The sequence below is a fragment of the Cajanus cajan genome, chromosome 9 (genome assembly GCF_000230855.2).
Source record: "Cajanus cajan strain Asha chromosome 9, NIPB_CcT2T_4, whole genome shotgun sequence".
Classification (NCBI taxonomy): domain Eukaryota; kingdom Viridiplantae; phylum Streptophyta; class Magnoliopsida; order Fabales; family Fabaceae; genus Cajanus; species Cajanus cajan.
In genome coordinates this window covers 8978743-8992870 of record NC_138525.1, presented here as the reverse complement: position 1 = coordinate 8992870, position 14128 = coordinate 8978743, and the positions used below count along the sequence as shown (strand labels likewise).

General features: G+C 32.4%; 1 pseudogene; it reads left to right on the top strand.

The window, feature by feature from the left end:
- Positions 1–1566: 1566 nt before the first annotated feature.
- LOC109794014 (uncharacterized) lies at positions 1567–6668 on the top strand (annotated as a pseudogene).
- Positions 6669–14128: the final 7460 nt, after the last annotated feature.

Below are 14128 nucleotides of genomic sequence, written 5' to 3'. Positions count from 1 at the left end.
ACAGTTATTAAAGCCATATAATAAATCATGTTATCATACAAGCAGGGGGTAACGAAGTAATATTTAACTATTATTTGTTAAAAACAATCTGTCACTAAATGGGACTGACTCTCGAAGCTTCCCTAGTGGAGTCGCCATCTGTCGCCACCGGCCCAAACGGGCCTCGGCGGTCGCGAAGACGGTCGAGCTCGCTTTTATTTTAGTTTTGAAAATGTATTGGATTATTAGAACGACTTGTTCTCAAACTGAGACCTTGTCGATCTTATCCAATTTATTTATTAAATGTCTCACCAATCCATGTTAATCCCAAGCGGGACCCTCCATGGATTAGTGGTTTTCGTAGTAAAAGGGTTCATGGAGTCGCCACCAATGTTTTACTCAAAACATTGGAAAAAGAGTTTAAGGCAATCGATTCAAAAATCGACTTCGGCCATTACAACCAGAGTCGGGTAAGGGAGTCGGTTACGCGTGGGGAAGGTGTTAGCACCCCACAGCGCCCCTTTCGGGTTCCCTATGACAGATTATTTCTAAAAATAATAGTGCGAAATTACTAAATTACCCCTATTTATTCTAAGCAATTACAAATTAACTATCTACATGATGACAGTTTAAATATGTACACACAGAAAGCGGTAAAAGAAATGATTTAAAGAGGAATCCTTTGAAGCGTGCTTTCTATTAATAAAGTCTGGGAAGCGTTTTGGCGTTCCCTCGCTCTACAAGCCCGCTCGCTCTCTCCTAGAAGAAATAATTTTTGACTTGGAAATCCGATGGATTTCCCTTCGACTTAGTTCGAGACTCAAGCAAAATGCTCAGAACTCAAAAACTTCGTCGGATCAACTCTCCGAGTGATTTCTAGGCAGAGCACTGCTCAAAAAAACCCAGAATACTCAAGAAGAGGGTTAAAACTCAGTGTAAAAGTGTCTAATGACGTCCAATTGACGTCATATTTATAGGGATGAGGCGCAATACGGCCTCTGGGGGTCAATACGGCCCGTATTGAAGTTTTGAACTTCAATACGGCCGTATTGAACTCAGTACGGCCGTATTGAAGTTCAAAGACTTCAATACGGGCGTACTGAGTTCGCCGCGGCCGTATTGCAGTTCAAAATACTCAATACGGCCGTAGTGAACCTCTGGGAGGCCGTATTGGGCTTCATTCCTCCCACTTTTCTTATTTTAGCTATCCTAAGACCTCTAGACCTATAGAGAACCCTCCTTGGGCCTTCTGGAAGTCCTTCTAGCTGATCTTCCTTCAGTCTTCGAGAGTCTTCAAGCTTTATTTCCGACCCGGACAATTTTAGGGGTCTACAATGATTTATGATAGATCCTTATGGTGTCGTTTGATCCATATAGCCGACCCCACCTAGTGGGATAAAGGCTTGGTTGTTGTTGTTGTTGTTGTTGTATTTATTTTGTTAATTTTTTAAACAATTACACAATAAATTCAACTTCTTTGATTAATTAATAAATTATTTATTAATCACAATTATAGGAGAAAAATATATTCTTTACAAATATATAAAAAAATAATTTGCAATTTGTGACGGATTTTATTTATCACCGATGGATTTCATTCAGTACAACGGTTTGTGACAGATTTCGCAATTATTCATCACAAATTTAGTCATCAAAGATGCCCAGTTTGTGAGGGATTCACAACCCAGTTAGTGACGGATTTTATCTGTCGCAAATTGTGACGGATTTTGTGACGGAGTCACATACCTATCAATCCCTCTCAAACAGCGAGGGATTTAATCCCTCTCAAATAGCGAGGGATTCATTCATCTCTCAATCCCTCTCAAACAGCGAGGGAATTAATCCCTGTCAAATAGTGAGGGATTCTTTCATCTCTCAATCCCTCTCAAATAGCGAGGGATTCTTTGTGAGGGATTTTGTGTCATCACAATTTGTGACGGACTCACATACCTCTCAATCCCTCTCAAATAGCGAGGGATTTAATCCCTCTCAAATAGCGAGGGATTCATCAAATTTTTGTGAGGGATTCATACCTCTCAATCCCTCACAAATTGCGACGGATTTTTATTAATTTCTAAACATATATTGTTACAAATTAGTGACGGAAATTATATTGTTTGTGATGCCTTAATTTCGTCACTAATTGTGACGGAGAAAATAATCCGTCACTAAATATTTTGTGACGCCAAATTTTGTGACGGAATCATTTCCGTCACAAATTCCGTCACTAACTTATTTGTGACGAATTTTATGAAGATTAGTAACGGATTTTTTCCCTCTCTAATTTTAATTTTTCTAGTAGTGCCTACTCACCCACACACATGTACACATGCATGTGTGCACCAACACATATACAAACTAAGAGAAATGTTACATATAGTGACATACAAAAAGTATCATTATAGGTACAATATATGTAGGTATATGTATATTTGACATATAGTTACACACAATTTTAGTGTTAATTTTGAATGAGATTTAACAATATATTTTGTTTGTCACTATAGCCTATACCCACACTTTTTAATAATATATCAACTTATATTGTAGTTATTGTGTAGGTAAAAGTTATTTTTAGTAACATGTATAATATCACTATAGGATGTGTGTTACTACTTTATGACAATTTCTTGTAGTGACAAAGAGAGAGAAGAGATTTACTTTCTGCAAGAGTAGGTTTTGGTAAACTTATTTCATTCAATAACTTATGTTATATATTAAATTTTAACGATCCAACTATTAAATTAAAAGTTGTTGTGTATAGATCAACTTTACAAATTTTAAAAAAATTAAAATTATATAATTTTTTATTATATAGATTGAAATAATGTATAAAATATTTTTATGACCATCTATTTAGTTTAATTAATGAAACAAAATATTAAATATTTTTAATTTTTGTATATATATTAATAATTTTTAATTTAACGGTTAAATTATTAAAAGTTAATATAGAATATACGTTATAGAATATGTAGTAAGTGTATTAAGATTTACTTTTGGAGTAAGTGAATTGTTATATTTTTTTTTATTTTACTTGCTTCATATTTTTATTATTTATATATATATATATATATATATATATTATGATATTGAATTCATTTATTTTAGCTTATTTGTATTTTTTTCAAAAGTTATCCAATCTCATGAATTTTATCTTGAATGATATTTTTTCTCACGCATTTTGTCCTTATATATATATATATATTGCGATTTTTTCTCCTGTTAGATGAACATTTAATTCATTAATTAGTTGTTGATATGAGGTAAGATGTGTAACGATCCACAAAGGTTATTACACTTATGGATCATCTATTACTAATAGTGGAAAGATAATTAATTAATCACTTAGGATTATTATCAAAAATATCATGAGATATTACACTATAACATGTAAACACGTGAATATAACTAAAATAACTATGCAAGTATACATACAATAATTCGACAAGTATCGAATATAAAATTTGAAGTTGCCAATTAAGTAACGTCTATATAAACTAATAAAAGTAATCAAAGGCTATGCCACCAATAAATATATGACCTAGTAGTACTTCCAAAAACCCACTCCAGCTAACCTTACTTTATTCTCATGAAAATTTATGATCATCACAGTTTAAACCATAAGAAAAACATATAAAATTAAGTTAAATTTTAAAAGAATATAAGTATATGAAAAAAAAAAACATTTATACTACTAACTAACATACAAACCAGGCAATCAACGACTCATGGTTTACATCATATGACAATCAACAAAACATCAACATGTTTGAAAGCTAAAAACCCAAACAATTCTAACATTCACCATAATCATACTATATAATAAGGTATTCATCTAGGACATATGAGTAATAATCAACTCACACTACATCATATGCACACATCACAATTAATGCATCATCACTCATTCATCTACAAATATCTTCTAACATATTTGAGTAGATTAGGTGACTTAATCTTATCAAATTATTCTAATCATTTTTTTAATTTATCATTTTTTAGGAACCGAATTGTAACTCCCCACATTTTCTAATGCGTCATCGTCACGAGTTTGAGTCCCTTCCTACAAAGACCACGACGACCTTCTACACGCAATCTCCGAAGTCATTCTCGAGTCCGAAACCAAACGCCATGATTACTCTCAGAACCCCAAACTCCGACGCATCCTCCCATCGCTGACGCCGCGCCACGTCAGCAACCTCATCACTCTGAACCCTCTCTCCCTCTCTCCTTGCTCACTCCTCTCCTTCTTCAACTACCTCGCTTCTCGCCCTCCCTTCCGCCACACCCTCCATTCCTACTACACCATGCTCCACTTCCTCTCCCTCCACTGCATGCTCCCTCAGGCACACTCTCTTCTTTCTTTCCTCGTTTCCCGCAAAGGAACCAACTCCGCTTCTTCCCTTTTCTCCTCCCTTCTCCGAACCATGCCTCGCCACCACCCCGTTGTTGGCCTCCTCTTCGACGCTCTCATCTGCGTCTACGCTGATTCTGGGTTCTTACACGACGCTGTTCACTGCTGTAGGTTGGTTACGGAGAATAACCTTCCTTTCCCGGTTAAGGGTTGCGAGAATCTGCTTCGGCACATGACGAGGTTGAAGCTTGTTGGAAGTAAACACTCCCGGGCCTGGGCCTGGGCCTGGGCCTTTTATTTGGAGGTTTTGGATCGTGGGTTCCCGCCAAGAGTTTATTTTTTCAAAGTTTTCATGCATGGGTTTTGCAAAGTTGGTGACTTGGGGAATGCGCGGTTGGCGTTCGATGAAATTCCCAAAAGGGGTGTGAGGCCCATGGTTGTTAGTTTCAACACTTTGATCAGCGGGTACTGTAGATGCGGGAGTGTGGAAGAGGGTTTTATACGTTGAAGGGTGTTATGGAGAGTGAGGGGGTTAGTCCCGATGTTTTGACTTTTAGGCTTTGTTTGGATTTGAAGATGGAAAAGGGGAAGTGGAAAAGGAAAGATTTGAAGGGAAAGTGAGTGGAAAGTGAGGTTGTTTGGATTAAGGGAAAGTGAGTAGAAAGTGTAGAAAAAATTTGTGAAAGTTTGTGAGTGAATTGATTGATGTGATAGATAAAAATAAATTTTTTAATTGATAATTATGTAAGATTACTATTTTGCCCTTAAATTAAAAAAATTTATAATTAATTTAGTTAAAAGATAAATATATAAATTTTAGTTAAAAAATTATAAAATATTAATTAAAAATAATTTAATTTAAATATTTACTTTAAATTTAATGATAGATAAAAAATTAAAAATTTAATAGATGAATATATAATTTATACTTTTATCCTTGGATTAAAAATGAGTATAATATTATTTATTGTAAATAATAATAGTTACAATAAAATTATCTTAATAAGTATAATTTTAAAAAAATAATAAATAATGATAAAAATAATAATAAATATTAGAAAAATAATAAGAATCATAATAAATAATAATGATACTAATTATAATAAAATAATATTAATATTAATAAAAATAAAAAATATTATTATTTTAATTTTATAAATATGTATTATTTTATTTTTTTATATATTTTCACTTTTTAATATTAATATTTAAATAAATATTTAATTTATATATATAAATTAAATAAATATTTAATTTATATATATAAATTAAATATTAAATATATATATTAAATATTACTTTCACCACTTTGATTGATGGCCAGTGCAAAGGTGGGAAGGTTGATTTGGCTTTGAAGAATTTTGAGATGATGTTGGCTCAGGGCGTTAGACCTGACTTGGTTACTTACAATGCATTGATCCATGGGCTTTGTAAGGCTGGAGATTTGAAGGAGGCGAGGCGGCTTGTGAGTGAGATGAGTGCGAGTGGTTTGAAGCCTAACAAGATCACCTTCACTACACTGATAGATGGATGTTGCAAGGATGGGGACATGGAATCTGCGTTGGAGTTAAAAAAGAGAATGGTTGAAGAGGGGATTGAGCTCGATGATGTAGCTTTCACTGCACTTATCTCCGGGCTTTGTAGAGATGGGAGAGTTGATGATGCGGAGAGAATGTTGAGAGATATGATGAGTGCTGGTTTCAAACCGGATGATCCGACATACACCATGGTTGTTGATTGCTTTTTGTAAGAAGGAGATGCAAAGTAATGGGCATGTGCCGGGAGTTGTCACGTATAATGCGCTGATGAATGGACTGTGCAAGCAAGGTCAGATGAAAAATGCTAAAATGCTGTTAGATGCAATGCTTACTTTGGGGGTGGCTCCAAATGATATTACATACAACATTTTATTAGATGGTCATTCAAAGCATGAAGGCTCTGGTCAAGTCGACATGTTTAATTTTGAAAAAGGACTTGTCACAGATTATGCTTCATATATAGCACGTTAACAAATCAAGTAAAACTTCAAAAGATCGTCTCAAGAGATGATAGCTAGTGAAGTCGTTTTAGCTTAACTGCCACAATTGTTGGACCTGGTTTACTAATAAAATGTCTTCAGAGAAAGCAAAAGTGACTTACTGTTTTCACTGAATCAGTATATGGCACAGGGCATATAGAATACATTTTGACTTTCATTGTCGTAACAATCTTGATATGCTGGATTCGTGAAAGTATTATGCAAGAGGGCTAGGAGCTTCCGTATAGAAAGTTTTGATGTTCAAGCAGAAAGCTTCATTTATTGCAATAACAACAAAGGTATTGGAGATTAGAATCGCTAATATTTTCCTTCAGTTTTGTATAGTGGATACTGTTAAGCCGATTGAGGTTTTGTCCGCTTCAATGATTCCATATAAATAAAGCATCTTGGCTGCTATTGTGAATGCAAGAAGCCGAAGTTGCTTCTGACGGTTAAGGAGACTCGCAAACGTTGTGTTGACATTAGACAAACATTTGCTATGTGTATAGCATTTAAGTCGTCAACTTTTGCTTGGATGTCTTGCCATATTGTAACCAGTACTTTTATTGGACCATTTATGAACTTAAATCAAAAGACAATCTAGACCAATACAAGAAATTTTGTAAAATACAGTATTTTTAATTACATTCTTGTTTACTAAAAGGTTAAGTTGTAACACGGTATGTTTTATTTAATAGTTGTTCATTTTGTTAAATTATAAGTTGTAGTGATTTGTGGTGAGTGTTGTTCTATTGTTTAGAAACTATGAGAATTAAGAAATTCTTAAGAAGTTTTAGTTGTTTAGGATTTTTTTTAGCAAATATCAATTTTGATCTATAAGGGAATGTATATAAGTTTTTTTAAAAAAAACTTTAAGTTTCATAAGTTTATTTTTAAGAAAAACTTAGATAATTTAAAGAGAGAAGTTCTAAAACTTCTAGAGAATAATTTCTTTTTCAACTTCACAAAATCTCTCATTTTCTCCCCTTAGAGTAGATTGAGTGGCTAAATGGTGGTGATTTGAAGCTCCCTAGCCAAGAATCAGATTCGTGGTTGTGTTGTGTGGAGCTTTTGGTAATAGTTAGGAGTTTGTTCTTCTTCCTTTCACTTTTTTCTTTGATCTAGAAGTAAGGGGAGCTAAAACTTTATTTTTTGTTGGGTTTGTGGATTTGTATGTGGGTTGTTTTCATTAAATTTGCAGTTGTATGGATGATTTGTAAGTCGAAATGTGTATGCAGTACATTTGGAGTTTTCTTGAACATGTTAGGAAAAATGGGTGATTTTAAGAATTTGTTGTTTACGTACGACAAGTAAGGGTGGATCATGATAAACATATCATGATTTGCCCTTTAAGGGCTAGATCATGAATCACACATCATGTTTGGCACGTAAATTATTTAGACCGAAATACAACATCAAACCATAACAACTATTACATAGGTATAAACGATACAGATTACAGAGATATGTAAATGTTTAGTAAACTTTCTAATTAACCAATAGTGTTATAAAAAATGAACATATAAAAAGGGAATTCACCTTTCCAAGCTTATCAAATCCATCCTGCTGGTTAAATAGCTCCACGAGGGTTCTTTGAATTTCACAATCAACACTTGTACCCCTTTGAAACATTGTCCACAAATGGCATCGATCTCATCAATGAAAATTTGCAAGCCTACACAAATGATGGAAATTAATAGCTATAGTAGAAACTCTTTAAATTAATACTCATTAAATTAATAAACTCTCTAAAATAATAAATTTGTCCGGTCCCGACTTGGATCAATGTAAAAAATTGAAAAACTCGATAAAATAATAAGATAATAATTTTTCAGGAGATCCCTTTATAATTTTCGGTCCCAAGAAAATCATAAATTAATAATTCATAGAAACTGAAAAAAATATATATTACACTCTATTGAAATATGATTCAATAGTTGTCTATTTTCCTTTAAAAAATATATTACTCTATTAAGCAAGTCTTTTTGTGTACTTGCAGGATTATCTCTCTTATACTCACACAAATCCTTATGTATTTGATGTGACATAGTTAATTTTGCAACACGTTTTAGATGAGAAGCCATCTTGTGAGATATGGTTTGAATACTCTAACACATTCATGTAATTTATATATGTCAAACTTGCTTAAGAATACATTGAACACATTTGTTCCTCTTGTTTACATTTACTGTACTTTAAAAGTCATTATTGATTTCCAATGCACATGTACTTCAAAAATCATTACGTATTGATTTTCAATGCATATGTACTTCAAAAGTTACTAATTTACGTTGAGTCCCAAGGTTTGCTGCAACGTAATTCTAAGAGGCATAGACTAATTTGCCTTTTTATTTGATATGTACAGTATAATTACTTAACTCTTTAAATTAATAATTATTAATTTATTGATAAATTAATAACTCTCTAAATTAATAAATTTTTCCGGTCCTGATATTATTAATTTAAAGAGTTTCTACTTAGTTATGGGGAAAAAAAACATGTTTTGTGTTATGGAAGTTCTCAATACCTAAAGATAGTAGCCATATCCTAATATGTTCCTAATTATTCTTGTGGTTTAAGCAAGACGTTTTTTTGACTTTAGCACTAGATATAACCAAAAATTAAAAAAATACATTTTTTTAATCAAAAGACCTATCAGGCACTTGGTACACAAGTAACATATTAGAACCTGTAAGAAATTAACATTTATATTGCTGGGAATTTATTTTTGCTAATAATGTCTTCCTAGTTCCAAGAGGTTGATTAAGAAGAACACTCTGTGAGAAACAAATAAAAATAAATTATCCATAAAAGAGTAGCCTTTTCAAATAATTTGATTGAGTCAATCGGATCAAATATGAAACATTTTATAAAAGAAGCAACTTATTCTTATTGCATGCATGGAATTAATCTATTCACCTTTTGGTCCTTTGAAGAGGCTCATGCTTTGCCTTTAACTTTGACACCTCTAGGTACCAGCTCTGATTTCCAAAACAAAAATTCCTAAATATTAATTCATTAGCAAGATCTAGTTTCCAAACCCACTAACTCGTACATAAGAAAATAAAACAACATGAAACACAAATGTCATGACTTACTCGGAAAAGCAGAGGAGTGAAACAACAAACCCTCCAATGACCGTCATGGACCTATGCCTTAACCACACAATAATCAATTCTGTGTTGTACTAAAAAAAATAAAACGAAATTGGATTATTAATAAGAAACAACAACAAATAGCACACAAAATTGAAAAGGAAAAAAAAGAATAGCATCAAAGAAACATTACCTACATTACATATGGCAAATGGTTTCCACGAAGAATTACCTTGCTTGTTTTAGGGGTTTTAGAGTATTTTGAGTCATGGTAAGGATGCAAAAGGTGAGAGAATATGCGTTGAGCCACCTAGAATGTATGTGAAAGGGACCTATAAGAATGAAGAAAAAAAAAATCATAAACAGTGACTTGAAGCATTGTTGTGAGTGTGATTGTGGCTTATGCCAAGCTTAATCTTTTCTTTTTGATGTTTAATAAATGAAGAGTTTGAGTTTGAATTTAGATGAAAAGTTTATTTTATTTTCTATGTGAACATACAGTAATTGCGCGTTTGGTTTCACGTCCACTACACTTAATTCATGTCAAAAACGTGAAAATAAGAAGTAAAAATTTCTTACTTCTGCATTAACATGGTTTTTAAACGCGGATCCAAACACACTATAACTATTTGCAAGAAGTGGTGTTCGAAGAAAAAGAAAAGTCCATAGTAGAGTGTAGAGGTAGTTTATCTCCTCTGCAATGCCATCTTCTATAAAAAAAAAAAAAAAAAAAAAAAAAAAACATCTACATTCTTCACTTTCTCACTTTCTCTTCTTTTTTCTTCTTCATCATATTACGTCCCTCTCTGATCACTGACCAACCCCACACGGTGGGTTTCATCTGTTGTATAGTAATCCAATAAAATAAGTTTAGTTACTCTATTAAGATGTTAATAGAAAAATACAGTTACAAAATTTCATATAAATAGTTGTACCCTTGTATCTTCTAATAATAATGAATGAGAAAAAGAAAAAAAAAAGTGATGTTCCCAAAAAAAAGAAAAGTGCAAAGTAAAGTGTAGAGGTAGTTTCATCTCCTCTACAATGTCATCTTTCATAAAAAGGGGCATATGTATTGTTCACTTTCTCACTTCCCCCTTTGATCAATGACAAACCCCACACAGTGGGTTTCCTTTTTTATATAATAAACCAATCAAAAAGAGTTGATTATTCTGTTGAGATGTCAATAGAAAAATATAGTCACAATAATCCATATAAATAGTTGTACTCTTGTATCTTTTAATAATAATAAATTAGAAAGCCTAATAATAATGAATTAGAAAGCCTTTATTCTCAATCTCTTGTATTTTCTCCACTATATTTTGTGGGTATGTGTGCATGAGTGTTCATCTCAATTCCTAACATAGTGGTATTAGGAACTTGTGTGTTAAAATGACCTGTAAGAGTGAAAAAAAATATCATAAACGAAGCATTATTGGGAGTGTGATTATGGTCTTTTGTCAAGCAAAGTCTTTTGTTTTTTTTATGTGTTTTTGATGTTTAATATTTGAAGTAAATGTTTGAGTTTAGGTGAGAGGTTTATTTTATTCTCTGATTTGAATGTACAGTAAGTATTTGCAAGAAGTGGTGTTCCCAAAATAAGAAAATTGCAGAGTGGAGTGTAGAGATAGTTTCATCTCCTCTACAATGTCATCTCCTATAAAAGGGACATTTGTATTCTTCACTTTCTTAGTTTCTCTTCTTCTTTCTTCTTCATCATGTCGTGTCCCCCTCTGGTCACTGACCAACCTCACATAGTGGGTTTTCTCTATTGTATAATAATCCAATAAAATAAAATTAGTTACTCTATTGAGATATTAATAGAAAAATAGCTATAAAATTCCATATAAATAGTTATACTATTGTATCTTTTAATAATAATGAATGAGAAAGTCTTTATTTTCAGTATCTTGTATTCTCTCCATCTACTCTATTTTGAGGCCTTGCAACAACCATAGTTTAAGCAAAGTAGTTAGGGGTAGTAGCTCGTAGTGTACAAGGCAAGATAGAGAATTTCTCTAACTTGATGTCCTGTTTAATCTTAAGGGGAGAAGTATATAAACTTTATGTTAAGAATTACGTTTCATAAATTTATATTCTTCAGAACTTTATGGAGGTTCTAGAGGGAGGAGCTTTGGAGATTTTAACCTTTCTTCATCTTCTTCTAGATTTCCTAAGCTCGTAAGATTGTTGTTGGAGTGTTGATTTGAAGCTTATAGCCGATGATCTAGGTTGTGGGTTGGTGCGAATCTTCTCAAAGCTCATTTTCCCTTCTGTTTCCTCTTCTACTTTCTCATTTGGCTTAGAATCGAGGTAAAAGAAGTTAGAACCCATATTGGTGTTGGAGTTTGAGTTGCATTTGACTCTATGATGTTAAATACATGATGGTGTGAATGAATCTGAGATGGAATGATTGTTTTGTTGTGTTTGGGCATATGAGTATGAAATTGATGGTTTCATCCTATCTGTTGTTGCATGTTGAAATTATGGTGTTAAATGAATTCAGGATGATGTATACTTTTTGGTTAGTGTTTTGCATGCTTGGTTTACTAATTTTTAGGTGAATGAGAGACGCTTTTGTGAGTCTACCAATGCATAACTCATCATTGCACTAGGTGTGCCTTCAACACAAGGCTTATGTTTTGCTTACGTTGGGTGTAGAATTGGTGGCATTGGACGTGAGGAGAGAGAATTATTTCGAGTTGAAGTGGCTTCATGCGTGGTTTGAACGGTGTCATACGTGAGGTGGGAGAATTGCCTCTACCTAAATTGGCATCAAGTGCCAAAGGAGGAGAATCAGATGTGAGGAGAGAGAATCGTCTTAGGTTGGAGTAAGGTCGACTGTGGCATTGTGTCACACTAGACATGAGATCCCAAGTATTCCCGACCTCAGCCACACTAAGCACGAGTTCACTACAAAAAATTTCGAAATTACAGACGACCAAAATTTGTGGGTAATCCAAAAAACTTGTGGGTAACACTTTATTTTCGACGGATTACAAACGAACAATAATCTATCAGTAAGTTGCTCGTCTAAAACATTTACCCACAAATTATAATCTATGTGTAACTTTCTGACAGAATTACCCACGGATAAAATTCGTGGGTATTGTTGATAATATTTTTAAAAAATCATTTCAAAATTATATTAAATAACACCGTTATTCAGTGCAACATCCCTCATATCTGGCCTTTTAGCAGTTCCACTCCACGACATTTACACAACTCCTCGTTGGTTAGAACCCTTCACCGATTAGAATCCTCCATGGATAACCCTTTTTGAGATATTTGTCCGCTTTTAGGATTAAACATTGACCCCACAAACCCCACAAATCAACACAAGACTTTTCAACATGACTTGTCGTCACTCGCATTTTTTTAGAAAACTTCCCAAAAGGTCACCCATTCCCTAAATTACTCAATGTCAAGTATGTTTAACTGTGAAGTTCTTAAGGAATAAGCTACCAAAGAGTAAATGTATCTCATTTATATAGATAGTACACATTAATTCCTTTAAGTCATCATCAACTAGGGATGACAATAAGGTCTCATAGGGGCGGGTAATAGTAAACCTGTCCCCACCCCGTGAGATGAAAATTAGTCCCATACCCACTCCATATCCGTACGGGTATCCATTAAGCTTGTATTCATGAATTTATTGAATACCCACGGATATCCATGAATATCCATGGATATTTATAAATTTCTTAAGAAATTAAAAAAATTATATTAGAAATAATTTTAAGTTTATATTTAATGTCATTGAAATATTAAAAATAAAAATTCAATGTTAATTTTAAACTTGTATTTAACGTTAATTTTGTTGAAATAATAATTAAAATGCAAGATAATCAATAACTTAAAATACATCAATCTCACAAGTAAAAGTCTAATATCAAAAAACTACAATAATTCAATCTCATAATTTTAAATGGAAAGTAAATAACTTAAAATACATAAATCTTGATGACTAATGTGTGGGCTGTGCGGCTATGGAAAGAAAATAAGATGAGAGGATGTAGTTTTAGGGTTATGTGGTACAAGAATAATTAAGATATTTAAAAAAATATTATTAAACGGGTACCCGTGAGTATGAATATCATCATACCCGCCCTCGTCCCATTTATAAACGAGTAAAAAATTATCCGTCCCCATTATCCGCAGGTGCCCAATTAGCCTATCTGTTTATAATCCGTAGAGGATTTTACCTACAGATACCCACGAATACGGATATTTTTGCCATCCCTATTATCAACTATACAATCTCATACTTGTATAATCTTTGGATCCCTCTTATTTCAGTATATTTCACAAATTACAATATAGTATAATATTATAAATTTATATAAATTAAAAAATATTAATATTTTAGCCTGTGTATTTCACAAGTTTCACTTTTATTATATATAATTAAAATTTATAATAAATTATATATAAAAATAAATATTATAGTTAAATTAATAAATCATATTTAAAATTTGTATAAACATATATTAAATTAAAATTAGTAACTAATCAAAGAATAATTAACTTCTATATATATAAAGAACAAATGTCTTTTTTGTACTATAGTGTTTTTAGAGACTTTTCTTTAACTAGAAGAATTTTATATGTTTTTTTAATTTTTTTTATCTAATTTATTTTTTATTTATCATTAGTACTTATAAATTAATTTTATTA